This window comes from Pholcus phalangioides, unplaced genomic scaffold (genome assembly GCF_987345545.1).
Source record: "Pholcus phalangioides strain wild (caught in Gottingen) unplaced genomic scaffold, Ppha-v1.0 ptg000011l_1, whole genome shotgun sequence".
Lineage (NCBI taxonomy): Eukaryota > Metazoa > Arthropoda > Arachnida > Araneae > Pholcidae > Pholcus > Pholcus phalangioides.
Genome location: NW_028301604.1, coordinates 37,608,928 through 37,624,691, shown reverse-complemented (window position 1 = coordinate 37,624,691; position 15,764 = coordinate 37,608,928).

The window sequence follows — 15,764 nt, the reverse complement described above, 5'->3', positions numbered from 1 at the left end:
CACCTAATGGTTTCCTTTTAGCTTGAAATTTTTTTTTTCTCGAAAATCCACAGTACCTTCCCTTGGAAAAATGACTCCGAAAAATCATGGCATTCGTAACAGATTTTTTCGATTTTACTCTCACGGGTACGAGTTACGCGGTTACGGTTGACTTTTTCTTATTCGAAATCAGATTCTCTATAAAATGCACCTAACTGTTTCCTTTTTGCTTGAAATTTTTTTTTCTCGAAATTCCACAGTACCTTCCCTTGGAAAAATGACTCCGAAGAATCATGGCATTCGAAACAGATTTCTTCCATTTTTTTCTCACGGGCACGAGTTACGCGGTTACGGTTGACTTTTTCTTATTCGAAATCAGATTTTCTATAAAATGCACCTAACTGTTTCCTTTTTGCTTGAAATTTTTTTTTTCACGAAAATCCACAGTACCTTCCCTTGGAAAAATGACTCCGAAAAATCATGGCATTCGAAACAGATTTCTTCGATTTTTTTCTCACGGGCACGAGTTACGCGGTTACGGTTGACTTTTTCTTATTCGAAATCAGATTCTTTATAAAATGCACCTAATGGTTTCCTTTTAGCTTGAAATTTTTTTTCTTGAAGATCCACAGTACCCTGCCTGGGAAAAATGACTAAGAAAAATCATGGCATTCGAAACAGATTTCTTCGATTTTTTTCTCACGGGCACGAGTTACGCGGTTACGGTTGACTTTTTCTTATTCGAAATCAGATTTTCTATAAAATGCACCTAACTGTTTCCTTTTTGCTTGAAATTTTTTTTTTCTCGAAAATCCACAGTACCTTCCCTTGGAAAAATGACTCCGAAAAATCATGGCATTCGAAACAGATTTCTTCGATTTTTTTCTCACGGGCAAGAGTTACGCGGTTACGGTTGACTTTTTCTTATTCGAAAGCAGATTCTTTATAAAATGCACCTAATGGTTTCCTTTTAGCTTGAAATTTTTTTTTTCTCGAAAATCCACAGTACCTTCCCTTGGAAAAATGACTCCGAAAAATCATGGCATTCGTAACAGATTTTTTCGATTTTACTCTCACGGGTACGAGTTACGCGGTTACGGTTGACTTTTTCTTATTCGAAATCAGATTCTCTATAAAATGCACCTAACTGTTTCCTTTTTGCTTGAAATTTTTTTTTCTCGAAATTCCACAGTACCTTCCCTTGGAAAAATGACTCCGAAAAATCATGGCATTCGAAACAGATTTCTTCGATTTTTTTCTCACGGGCACGAGTTACGCGGTTACGGTTGACTTTTTCTTATTCGAAATCAGATTCTTTATAAAATGCACCTAATGGTTTCCTTTTAGCTTGAAATTTTTTTCCTTGAAGATCCACAGTACCCTGCCTGGGAAAAATGACTAAGAAAAATCATGGCATTCGAAACAGATTTCTTCGATTTTTTTCTCACGGGCACGAGTTACGCGGTTACGGTTGACTTTTTCTTATTCGAAAGCAGATTCTTTATAAAATGCACCTAATGGTTTCCTTTTTGCTTGAAATTTTTTTTTCTTGAACATCTACAGTACCCTGCCTGGGAAAAATGACTCCGAAAAATCATGGCATTCGTAACAGATTTTTTCGATTTTACTCTCACGGGTACGAGTTACGCGGTTACGGTTGACTTTTTCTTATTCGAAATCAGATTCTCTATAAAATGCACCTAACTGTTTCCTTTTTGCTTGAAATTTTTTTTTCTCGAAATTCCACAGTACCTTCCCTTGGAAAAATGACTCCGAAGAATCATGGCATTCGAAACAGATTTCTTCGATTTTTTTCTCACGGGCACGAGTTACGCGGTTACGGTTGACTTTTTCTTATTCGAAAGCAGATTCTTTATAAAATGCACCTAATGGTTTCCTTTTAGCTTGAAATTTTTTTTTCTTGAACATCTACAGTACTCTGCCTGGGAAAAATGACTCCGAAAAATCATGGCATTCGTAACAGATTTTTTCGATTTTACTCTCACGGGTACGAGTTACGCGGTTACGGTTGACTTTTTCTTATTCGAAATCAGATTCTCTATAAAATGCACCTAACTGTTTCCTTTTTGCTTGAAATTTTTTTTTCTCGAAATTCCACAGTACCTTCCCTTGGAAAAATGACTCCGAAAAATCATGGCATTCGAAACAGATTTCTTCGATTTTTTTCTCACGGGCACGAGTTACGCGGTTACGGTTGACTTTTTCTTATTCGAAATCAGATTCTTTATAAAATGCACCTAATGGTTTCCTTTTAGCTTGAAATTTTTTTTTCTCGAAAATCCACAGTACCCTGCCTGGGAAAAATGACTAAGAAAAATCATGGCATTCGAAACAGATTTCTTCGATTTTTTTCTCACGGGCACGAGTTACGCGGTTACGGTTGACTTTTTCTTATTCGAAATCAGATTCTCTATAAAATGCACCTAACTGTTTCCTTTTTGGTTGAAATTTTTTTCCTCGAAAATCCACAGTACCTTCCCTTGGAAAAATGACTCCGAAGAATCATGGCATTCGAAACAGATTTCTTCGATTTTTTTCTCACGGGCACGAGTTACGCGGTTACGGTTGACTTTTTCTTATTCGAAAGCAGATTCTTTATAAAATGCACCTAATGGTTTCCTTTTAGCTTGAAATTTTTTTTTCTTGAACATCTACAGTACTCTGCCTGGGAAAAATGACTCCGAAAAATCATGGCATTCGTAACAGATTTTTTCGATTTTACTCTCACGGGTACGAGTTACGCGGTTACGGTTGACTTTTTCTTATTCGAAATCAGATTCTCTATAAAATGCACCTAACTGTTTCCTTTTTGCTTGAAATTTTTTTTTCTCGAAATTCCACAGTACCTTCCCTTGGAAAAATGACTCCGAAAAATCATGGCATTCGAAACAGATTTCTTCGATTTTTTTTCTCACGGGCACGAGTTACGCGGTTACGGTTGACTTTTTCTTATTCGAAATCAGATTCTCTATAAAATGCACCTAATGGTTTCCTTTTAGCTTGAAATTTTTTTTTCTCGAACATCTACAGTACTCTGCCTGGGAAAAATGACTCCGAAAAATCATGGCATTCGTAACAGATTTTTTCGATTTTTCTCTCACGGGTACGAGTTACGCGGTTACGGTTGACTTTTTCTTATTCGAAATCAGATTCTCTATAAAATGCACCTAACTGTTTCCTTTTTGCTTGAAATTTTTTTTTCTCGAAATTCCACAGTACCTTCCCTTGGAAAAATGACTCCGAAAAATCATGGCATTCGAAACAGATTTCTTCGATTTTTTTCTCACGGGCACGAGTTACGCGGTTACGGTTGACTTTTTCTTATTCGAAATCAGATTTTCTATAAAATGCACCTAACTGTTTCCTTTTTGCTTGAAATTTTTTTTTTCTCGAAAATCCACAGTACCTTCCCTTGGAAAAATGACTCCGAAAAATCATGGCATTCGAAACAGATTTCTTCGATTTTTTTCTCACGGGCACGAGTTACGCGGTTACGGTTGACTTTTTCTTATTCGAAATCAGATTCTCTATAAAATGCACCTAACTGTTTCCTTTTTGCTTGAAATTTTTTTTTCTCGAAAATCCACAGTACCTTCCCTTGGAAAAATGACTCCGAAGAATCATGGCATTCGAAACAGATTTCTTCGATTTTTTTCTCACGGGCACGAGTTACGCGGTTACGGTTGACTTTTTCTTATTCGAAAGCAGATTCTTTATAAAATGCACCTAATGATTTCCTTTTAGCTTGAAATATTTTTTTCTTGAACATCTACAGTACTTTGCCTGGGAAAAATGACTCCGAAAAATCATGGCATTCGTAACAGATTTTTTCGATTTTACTCTCACGGGTACGAGTTACGCGGTTACGGTTGACTTTTTCTTATTCGAAATCAGATTCTCTATAAAATGCACCAAACTGTTTCCTTTTTGCTTGAAATTTTTTTTTCTCGAAAATCCACAGTACCTTCCCTTGGAAAAATGACTCCGAAGAATCATGGCATTCGAAACAGATTTCTTCGATTTTTTTCTCACGGGCACGAGTTACGCGGTTACGGTTGACTTTTTCTTATTCGAAATCAGATTCTTTATAAAATGCACCTAATGGTTTCCTTTTAGCTTGAAATTTTTTTTTCTCGAAAATCCACAGTACCCTGCCTGGGAAAAATGACTAAGAAAAATCATGGCATTCGAAACAGATTTTTTCGATTTTACTCTCACGGGTACGAGTTACGCGGTTACGGTTGACTTTTTCTTATTCGAAATCAGATTCTCTATAAAATGCACCTAACTGTTTCCTTTTTGCTTGAAATTTTTTTTTCTCGAAATTCCACAGTACCTTCCCTTGGAAAAATGACTCCGAAAAATCATGGCATTCGAAACAGATTTCTTCGATTTTTTTCTCACGGGCACGAGTTACGCGGTTACGGTTGACTTTTTCTTATTCGAAATCAGATTCTCTATAAAATGCACCTAACTGTTTCCTTTTTGGTTGAAATTTTTTTTTCTTGAACATCTACAGTACTTTGCCTGGGAAAAATGACTCCGAAAAATCATGGCATTCGTAACAGATTTTTTCGATTTTACTCTCACGGGTACGAGTTACGCGGTTACGGTTGACTTTTTCTTATTCGAAATCAGATTCTCTATAAAATGCACCTAACTGTTTCCTTTTTGCTTGAAATTTTTTTTTCTCGAAATTCCACAGTACCTTCCCTTGGAAAAATGACTCCGAAAAATCATGGCATTCGAAACAGATTTCTTCGATTTTTTTCTCACGGGCACGAGTTACGCGGTTACGGTTGACTTTTTCTTATTCGAAATCAGATTTTCTATAAAATGCACCTAATTTTTTCCTTTTTGCTTGAAATTTTTTTTTTCTCGAAAATCCACAGTACCTTCCCTTGGAAAAATGACTTCGAAAAATCATGGCATTCGAAACAGATTTCTTCGATTTTTTTCTCACGGGCACGAGTTACGCGGTTACGGTTGACTTTTTCTTATTCGAAATCAGATTCTTTATAAAATGCACCTAATGATTTCCTTTTAGTTTGAAATTTTTTTTCTCGAAAATCCACAGTACCCTGCCTGGGAAAAATGACTCCGAAAAATCATGGCATTCGAAACAGATTTCTTCGATTTTTTTCTCACGGGCACGAGTTACGCGGTTACGGTTGACTTTTTCTTATTCGAAATCAGATTCTCTATAAAATGCACCTAACTGTTTCCTTTTTGGTTGAAATTTTTTTTCTCGAAAATCCACAGTACCTTCCCTTGGAAAAATGACTCCGAAGAATCATGGCATTCGAAACAGATTTCTTCGATTTTTTTCTCACGGGCACGAGTTACGCGGTTACGGTTGACTTTTTCTTATTCGAAATCAGATTTTCTATAAAATGCACCTAACTGTTTCCTTTTTGCTTGAAATTTTTTTTTCTCGAAATTCCACAGTACCTTCCCTTGGAAAAATGACTCCGAAAAATCATGGCATTCGAAACAGATTTCTTCGATTTTTTTCTCACGGGCACGAGTTACGCGGTTACGGTTGACTTTTTCTTATTCGAAATCAGATTCTTTATAAAATGCACCTAATGGTTTCCTTTTAGCTTGAAATTTTTTTTTCTCGAAAATCCACAGTACCCTGCCTGGGAAAAATGACTAAGAAAAATCATGGCATTCGAAACAGATTTCTTCGATTTTTTTCTCACGGGCACGAGTTACGCGGTTACGGTTGACTTTTTCTTATTCGAAATCAGATTTTCTATAAAATGCACCTAACTGTTTCCTTTTTGCTTGAAATTTTTTTTTTCTCGAAAATCCACAGTACCTTCCCTTGGAAAAATGACTCCGAAAAATCATGGCATTCGAAACAGATTTCTTCGATTTTTTTCTCACGGGCACGAGTTACGCGGTTACGGTTGACTTTTTCTTATTCGAAATCAGATTCTCTATAAAATGCACCTAACTGTTTCCTTTTTGCTTGAAATTTTTTTTTCTCGAAAATCCACAGTACCTTCCCTTGGAAAAATGACTCCGAAGAATCATGGCATTCGAAACAGATTTCTTCGATTTTTTTCTCACGGGCACGAGTTACGCGGTTACGGTTGACTTTTTCTTATTCGAAAGCAGATTCTTTATAAAATGCACCTAATGATTTCCTTTTAGCTTGAAATATTTTTTTCTTGAACATCTACAGTACTTTGCCTGGGAAAAATGACTCCGAAAAATCATGGCATTCGTAACAGATTTTTTCGATTTTACTCTCACGGGTACGAGTTACGCGGTTACGGTTGACTTTTTCTTATTCGAAATCAGATTCTCTATAAAATGCACCTAACTGTTTCCTTTTTGCTTGAAATTTTTTTTTCTCGAAAATCCACAGTACCTTCCCTTGGAAAAATGACTCCGAAGAATCATGGCATTCGAAACAGATTTCTTCGATTTTTTTCTCACGGGCACGAGTTACGCGGTTACGGTTGACTTTTTCTTATTCGAAATCAGATTCTTTATAAAATGCACCTAATGGTTTCCTTTTAGCTTGAAATTTTTTTTTCTCGAAAATCCACAGTACCCTGCCTGGGAAAAATGACTAAGAAAAATCATGGCATTCGAAACAGATTTTTTCGATTTTACTCTCACGGGTACGAGTTACGCGGTTACGGTTGACTTTTTCTTATTCGAAATCAGATTCTCTATAAAATGCACCTAACTGTTTCCTTTTTGCTTGAAATTTTTTTTTCTCGAAATTCCACAGTACCTTCCCTTGGAAAAATGACTCCGAAAAATCATGGCATTCGAAACAGATTTCTTCGATTTTTTTCTCACGGGCACGAGTTACGCGGTTACGGTTGACTTTTTCTTATTCGAAATCAGATTCTCTATAAAATGCACCTAACTGTTTCCTTTTTGGTTGAAATTTTTTTTTCTTGAACATCTACAGTACTTTGCCTGGGAAAAATGACTCCGAAAAATCATGGCATTCGTAACAGATTTTTTCGATTTTACTCTCACGGGTACGAGTTACGCGGTTACGGTTGACTTTTTCTTATTCGAAATCAGATTCTCTATAAAATGCACCTAACTGTTTCCTTTTTGCTTGAAATTTTTTTTTCTCGAAATTCCACAGTACCTTCCCTTGGAAAAATGACTCCGAAAAATCATGGCATTCGAAACAGATTTCTTCGATTTTTTTCTCACGGGCACGAGTTACGCGGTTACGGTTGACTTTTTCTTATTCGAAATCAGATTTTCTATAAAATGCACCTAATTTTTTCCTTTTTGCTTGAAATTTTTTTTTTCTCGAAAATCCACAGTACCTTCCCTTGGAAAAATGACTTCGAAAAATCATGGCATTCGAAACAGATTTCTTCGATTTTTTTCTCACGGGCACGAGTTACGCGGTTACGGTTGACTTTTTCTTATTCGAAATCAGATTCTTTATAAAATGCACCTAATGATTTCCTTTTAGTTTGAAATTTTTTTTCTCGAAAATCCACAGTACCCTGCCTGGGAAAAATGACTCCGAAAAATCATGGCATTCGAAACAGATTTCTTCGATTTTTTTCTCACGGGCACGAGTTACGCGGTTACGGTTGACTTTTTCTTATTCGAAATCAGATTCTCTATAAAATGCACCTAACTGTTTCCTTTTTGGTTGAAATTTTTTTTCTCGAAAATCCACAGTACCTTCCCTTGGAAAAATGACTCCGAAGAATCATGGCATTCGAAACAGATTTCTTCGATTTTTTTCTCACGGGCACGAGTTACGCGGTTACGGTTGACTTTTTCTTATTCGAAATCAGATTTTCTATAAAATGCACCTAATTTTTTCCTTTTTGCTTGAAATTTTTTTTTTCTCGAAAATCCACAGTACCTTCCCTTGGAAAAATGACTCCGAAAAATCATGGCATTCGAAACAGATTTCTTCGATTTTTTTCTCACGGGCACGAGTTACGCGGTTACGGTTGACTTTTTCTTATTCGAAATCAGATTCTTTATAAAATGCACCTAATGATTTCCTTTTAGTTTGAAATTTTTTTTCTCGAAAATCCACAGTACCCTGCCTGGGAAAAATGACTCCGAAAAATCATGGCATTCGAAACAGATTTCTTCGATTTTTTTCTCACGGGCACGAGTTACGCGGTTACGGTTGACTTTTTCTTATTCGAAATCAGATTCTCTATAAAATGCACCTAACTGTTTCCTTTTTGGTTGAAATTTTTTTTCTCGAAAATCCACAGTACCTTCCCTTGGAAAAATGACTCCGAAGAATCATGGCATTCGAAACAGATTTCTTCGATTTTTTTCTCACGGGCACGAGTTACGCGGTTACGGTTGACTTTTTCTTATTCGAAATCAAATTCTTTATAAAATGCACCTAATGGTTTCCTTTTAGCTTGAAAATTTTTTTTCTCGAAAATCCACAGTACCCTGCCTGGGAAAAATGACTCCGAAAAATCATGGCATTCGCAACAGATTTTTTCGATTTTTCTCTCACGGGTACGAGTTACGCGGTTACGGTTGACTTTTTCTTATTCGAAATCAGATTCTCTATAAAATGCACCTAACTGTTTCCTTTTTGCTTGAAATTTTTTTTTCTCGAAATTCCACAGTACCTTCCCTTGGAAAAATGACTCCGAAAAATCATGGCATTCGAAACAGATTTCTTCGATTTTTTTCTCACGGGCACGAGTTACGCGGTTACGGTTGACTTTTTCTTATTCGAAATCAGATTTTCTATAAAATGCACCTAACTGTTTCCTTTTTGCTTGAAATTTTTTTTTTCTCGAAAATCCACAGTACCTTCCCTTGGAAAAATGACTCCGAAAAATCATGGCATTCGAAACAGATTTCTTCGATTTTTTTCTCACGGGCACGAGTTACGCGGTTACGGTTGACTTTTTCTTATTCGAAAGCAGATTCTTTATAAAATGCACCTAATGGTTTCCTTTTAGCTTGAAATTTTTTTTTCTTGAACATCTACAGTACTTTGCCTGGGAAAAATGACTCCGAAAAATCATGGCATTCGTAACAGATTTTTTCGATTTTACTCTCACGGGTACGAGTTACGCGGTTACGGTTGACTTTTTCTTATTCGAAATCAGATTCTCTATAAAATGCACCTAACTGTTTCCTTTTTGCTTGAAATTTTTTTTTTCGAAAATCCACAGTACCTTCCCTTGGAAAAATGACTCCGAAAATCATGGCATTCGAAACAGATTTCTTAGATTTTTTTCTCACGGGCACGAGTTACGCGGTTACGGTTGACTTTTTCTTATTCGAAAGCAGATTCTTTATAAAATGCACCTAATGGTTTCCTTTTAGCTTGAAATTTTTTTTTCTCGAAAATCCACAGTACCCTGCCTGGGAAAAATGACTAAGAAAAATCATGGCATTCGAAACAGATTTCTTCGATTTTTTTCTCACGGGCACGAGTTACGCGGTTACGGTTGACTTTTTCTTATTCGAAATCAGATTCTCTATAAAATGCACCTAACTGTTTCCTTTTTGGTTGAAATTTTTTTCCTCGAAAATCCACAGTACCTTCCCTTGGAAAAATGACTCCGAAGAATCATGGCATTCGAAACAGATTTCTTCGATTTTTTTCTCACGGGCACGAGTTACGCGGTTACGGTTGACTTTTTCTTATTCGAAAGCAGATTCTTTATAAAATGCACCTAATGGTTTCCTTTTAGCTTGAAATTTTTTTTTCTTGAACATCTACAGTACTCTGCCTGGGAAAAATGACTCCGAAAAATCATGGCATTCGTAACAGATTTTTTCGATTTTACTCTCACGGGTACGAGTTACGCGGTTACGGTTGACTTTTTCTTATTCGAAATCAGATTCTCTATAAAATGCACCTAACTGTTTCCTTTTTGCTTGAAATTTTTTTTTCTCGAAATTCCACAGTACCTTCCCTTGGAAAAATGACTAAGAAAAATCATGGCATTCGAAACAGATTTCTTCGATTTTTTTCTCACGGGCACGAGTTACGCGGTTACGGTTAACTTTTTCTTATTCGAAATCAGATTTTCTATAAAATGCACCTAACTGTTTCCTTTTTGCTTGAAATTTTTTTTTTCTCGAAAATCCACAGTACCTTCCCTTGGAAAAATGACTCCGAAAAATCATGGCATTCGAAACAGATTTCTTCGATTTTTTTCTCACGGGCACGAGTTACGCGGTTACGGTTGACTTTTTCTTATTCGAAATCAAATTCTTTATAAAATGCACCTAATGGTTTCCTTTTAGCTTGAAATTTTTTTTTCTCGAAAATCCACAGTACCCTGCCTGGGAAAAATGACTCCGAAAAATCATGGCATTCGTAACAGATTTTTTCGATTTTTCTCTCACGGGTACGAGTTACGCGGTTACGGTTGACTTTTTCTTATTCGAAATCAGATTCTCTATAAAATGCACCTAACTGTTTCCTTTTTGCTTGAAATTTTTTTTTCTCGAAATTCCACAGTACCTTCCCTTGGAAAAATGACTCCGAAAAATCATGGCATTCGAAACAGATTTCTTCGATTTTTTTCTCACGGGCACGAGTTACGCGGTTACGGTTGACTTTTTCTTATTCGAAATCAGATTCTTTATAAAATGCACCTAATGGTTTCCTTTTTGCTTGAAATTTTTTTTTCTCGAAAATCCACAGTACCCTGCCTGGGAAAAATGACTAAGAAAAATCATGGCATTCGAAACAGATTTCTTCGATTTTTTTCTCACGGGCACGAGTTACGCGGTTACGGTTGACTTTTTCTTATTCGAAATCAGATTTTCTATAAAATGCACCTAACTGTTTCCTTTTTGCTTGAAATTTTTTTTTTCTCGAAAATCCACAGTACCTTCCCTTGGAAAAATGACTCCGAAAAATCATGGCATTCGAAACAGATTTCTTCGATTTTTTTCTCACGGGCACGAGTTACGCGGTTACGGTTGAGTTTTTCTTATTCGAAATCAAATTCTTTATAAAATGCACCTAATGGTTTCCTTTTAGCTTGAAATTTTTTTTTCTCGAAAATCCACAGTACCCTGCCTGGGAAAAATGACTCCGAAAAATCATGGCATTCGTAACAGATTTTTTCGATTTTTCTCTCACGGGTACGAGTTACGCGGTTACGGTTGACTTTTTCTTATTCGAAATCAGATTCTCTATAAAATGCACCTATTTGTTTCCTTTTTGCTTGAAATTTTTTTTTCTCGAAAATCCACAGTACCTTCCCTTGGAAAAATGACTCCGAAGAATCATGGCATTCGAAACAGATTTCTTCGATTTTTTTCTCACGGGCACGAGTTACGCGGTTACGGTTGACTTTTTCTTATTCGAAAGCAGATTCTTTATAAAATGCACCTAATGGTTTCCTTTTAGCTTGAAATTTTTTTTTCTTGAACATCTACAGTACTTTGCCTGGGAAAAATGACTCCGAAAAATCATGGCATTCGTAACAGATTTTTTCGATTTTACTCTCACGGGTACGAGTTACGCGGTTACGGTTGACTTTTTCTTATTCGAAATCAGATTCTCTATAAAATGCACCTAACTGTTTCCTTTTTGCTTGAAATTTTTTTTTCTCGAAATTCCACAGTACCTTCCCTTGGAAAAATGACTCCGAAGAATCATGGCATTCGAAACAGATTTCTTCGATTTTTTTCTCACGGGCACGAGTTACGCGGTTACGGTTGACTTTTTCTTATTCGAAATCAGATTTTCTATAAAATGCACCTAACTGTTTCCTTTTTGCTTGAAATTTTTTTTTTCTCGAAAATCCACAGTACCTTCCCTTGGAAAAATGACTCCGAAAAATCATGGCATTCGAAACAGATTTCTTCGATTTTTTTCTCACGGGCACGAGTTACGCGGTTACGGTTGACTTTTTCTTATTCGAAATCAGATTCTTTATAAAATGCACCTAATGGTTTCCTTTTAGCTTGAAATTTTTTTTCTCGAAAATCCACAGTACCCTGCCTGGAAAAATGACTAAGAAAAATCATGGCATTCGAAACAGATTTCTTCGATTTTTTTCTCACGGGCACGAGTTACGCGGTTACGGTTGACTTTTTCTTATTCGAAATCAGATTCTCTATAAAATGCACCTAACTGTTTCCTTTTTGGTTGAAATTTTTTTTCTCGAAAATCCACAGTACCTTCCCTTGGAAAAATGACTCCGAAGAATCATGGCATTCGAAACAGATTTCTTCGATTTTTTTCTCACGGGCACGAGTTACGCGGTTACGGTTGACTTTTTCTTATTCGAAAGCAGATTCTTTATAAAATGCACCTAATGGTTTCCTTTTAGCTTGAAATTTTTTTTTCTTGAACATCTACAGTACTCTGCCTGGGAAAAATGACTCCGAAAAATCATGGCATTCGTAACAGATTTTTTCGATTTTACTCTCACGGGTACGAGTTACGCGGTTACGGTTGACTTTTTCTTATTCGAAATCAGATTCTCTATAAAATGCACCTAACTGTTTCCTTTTTGCTTGAAATTTTTTTTTCTCGAAATTCCACAGTACCTTCCCTTGGAAAAATGACTCCGAAAAAACATGGCATTCGAAACAGATTTCTTCGATTTTTTTCTCACGGGCACGAGTTACGCGGTTACGGTTGACTTTTTCTTATTCGAAATCAGATTCTCTATAAAATGCACCTAATGGTTTCCTTTTAGCTTGAAATTTTTTTTTCTCGAACATCTACAGTACTCTGCCTGGGAAAAATGACTCCGAAAAATCATGGCATTCGTAACAGATTTTTTCGATTTTACTCTCACGGGTACGAGTTACGCGGTTACGGTTGACTTTTTCTTATTCGAAATCAGATTCTCTATAAAATGCACCTAACTGTTTCCTTTTTGCTTGAAATTTTTTTTTCTCGAAATTCCACAGTACCTTCCCTTGGAAAAATGACTCCGAAAAATCATGGCATTCGAAACAGATTTCTTCGATTTTTTTCTCACGGGCACGAGTTACGCGGTTACGGTTGACTTTTTCTTATTCGAAATCAGATTCTCTATAAAATGCACCTAATGGTTTCCTTTTAGCTTGAAATTTTTTTTTCTCGAACATCTACAGTACTCTGCCTGGGAAAAATGACTCCGAAAAATCATGGCATTCGTAACAGATTTTTTCGATTTTTCTCTCACGGGTACGAGTTACGCGGTTACGGTTGACTTTTTCTTATTCGAAATCAGATTCTTTATAAAATGCACCTAATGGTTTCCTTTTAGCTTGAAATTTTTTTTTCTCGAAAATCCACAGTACCCTGCCTGGGAAAAATGACTAAGAAAAATCATGGCATTCGAAACAGATTTCTTCGATTTTTTTCTCACGGGCACGAGTTACGCGGTTACGGTTGACTTTTTCTTATTCGAAATCAGATTCTCTATAAAATGCACCTAACTGTTTCCTTTTTGGTTGAAATTTTTTTTCTCGAAAATCCACAGTACCTTCCCTTGGAAAAATGACTCCGAAGAATCATGGCATTCGAAACAGATTTCTTCGATTTTTTTCTCACGGGCACGAGTTACGCGGTTACGGTTGACTTTTTCTTATTCGAAAGCAGATTCTTTATAAAATGCACCTAATGGTTTCCTTTTAGCTTGAAATTTTTTTTTCTTGAACATCTACAGTACTCTGCCTGGGAAAAATGACTCCGAAAAATCATGGCATTCGTAACAGATTTTTTCGATTTTACTCTCACGGGTACGAGTTACGCGGTTACGGTTGACTTTTTCTTATTCGAAATCAGATTCTCTATAAAATGCACCTAACTGTTTCCTTTTTGCTTGAAATTTTTTTTCTCGAAAATCCACAGTACCTTCCCTTGGAAAAATGACTCCGAAGAATCATGGCATTCGAAACAGATTTCTTCGATTTTTTTCTCACGGGCACGAGTTACGCGGTTACGGTTGACTTTCTCTTATTCGAAATCAGATTCTCTATAAAATGCACCTGTTTCCTTTTTGCTTGAAATTTTTTTCTCTCGAAAATCCACAGTACCCCGCCCCTTGCCGCAAGTCTCGCATAGATGTCGTTCCTGAAAAAACAAATAAAAAGGGAATGTAGTACACGTAAGTCTAACACAAGCCATGGAGGAGAGATACAGAAACCCACGTCTTCCAGCGAGTGTCGGTGGCATATCCGCCCTCAAGCGCGTGCTCAAGTCATCAAAGAAAAAAGAAATCAAATATTGGTTGGCTGGCGAGAGAGCGTACACGTTACACAGATCGATTAAAAAAGTGTTTCCCCGCAACAAAACAATAGTGGCCGGTCTGAACAGTCAATTTCAAATCGACTTGGTGGACATGCGTAATCTAGCAATTCACAACGACGGTTTCAACTATCTTTTAACGTGCATCGACATCTTCTCCAAATATGGTTTCGTCATACCCCTCAAAAGAAAGACCGGTGACAACGTGGTCAAAGCTTTGGAAAGCATCTTTCAACAACGTCAACCAGTGGCGCTACAGAGCGATAAGGGGCGAGAGTTTATAGCCGCGCCAGTACAGCGTTATCTAAAGCGTCAAGGCGTTAAGTTTTTCACTACGGAGAACGAACAGATCAAAGCCAGCGTGGTGGAGAGGTGGAACAGGTCGCTCAGAAACTGGATGTACAAGTACTTCACTGCCAAGAATACTTATCGCTACATCGACATGATCGAAGATCTCGTGTGGAGCTACAATCACAGGTATCACAGATCTATAAAAATGAGACCCGTCGACGTGAACCCCGGAAACGAGTCTGAGGTGTGGAACAATCTCTATGGGAATACATCCAAGAAACAAGAATGTAAGTTTAAAGTGGGTGATCACGTGCGCATTAGCAGATCGAAGCACACTTTCGAGAGGGGTTACGAGTCCAATTTCACCGAGGAGATATTCTTGGTGAGCGAGTGCGTTAGAAGGGAAATTCCCGTTTACCGACTCAAAGATCTGATGGGGGAAGAAATCAAGGGCACCTTCTACGCCGAAGAGATGGTCGGTGTTAAGATGGGAGAGAAATTCCCGATAGAAAAAGTTTTGAAGAAGAGGAGAAGAAAAGGAATAGTCCAGTACCTCGTGAAATTTCGCGGGTATCCGAAAAAATTCAACTCGTGGGTAGTGCTATAAAAACCCGGAAACAGCGCACGCATCTGTCATTTTCGAGATGGCTTCTTTCTATCTCACTTTACCCAGCGATGCTTCCATGGACTTTTTTCCAGACAACACGCTCTCGAATTTCGTGGTTAAACTCCCAAACACCCTGGAGTTCGAATCCGAGATGGAAGTCGCACTGTCAGAGATAATTTATCCCCATTCGTTCCACAACATTACTAAAGAGACAAACACTTTCGAATTCGATGTCGGTAACAAGGTAATGAAGACCGGTCGCATAGCCCCGGGTTTCTACGAGACGACCCCTGAACTGATCAAAGCCATATCCACTCAAAATTTTCAAGACAAGATCGGTGTGACGTACAACAAAGTCACGAAAAAAGTGAAGGTGAACCTCAAGAAAGACGCCAAGCTCAGACTCAGACACGGCATAGCTGAAAACTTGGGTTTCGAGCCCGGCCTGATAGAGGGCCCGACCATCGTCGACGGCCCTTTCACAGCGGATCTTAAATTGGACTTTCATCTCTTGTACGTGTACTGCAACCTGGTTGAACCTCAGGTCGTGGGTAACACCTACGCACCGCTACTGAGAATCGTGAAAACTAGCGGTCAAGATGGGGATATAGTCAGCGTGTCTTTCGAACGCGCCCATTACATGCCGATAGCCAGAAA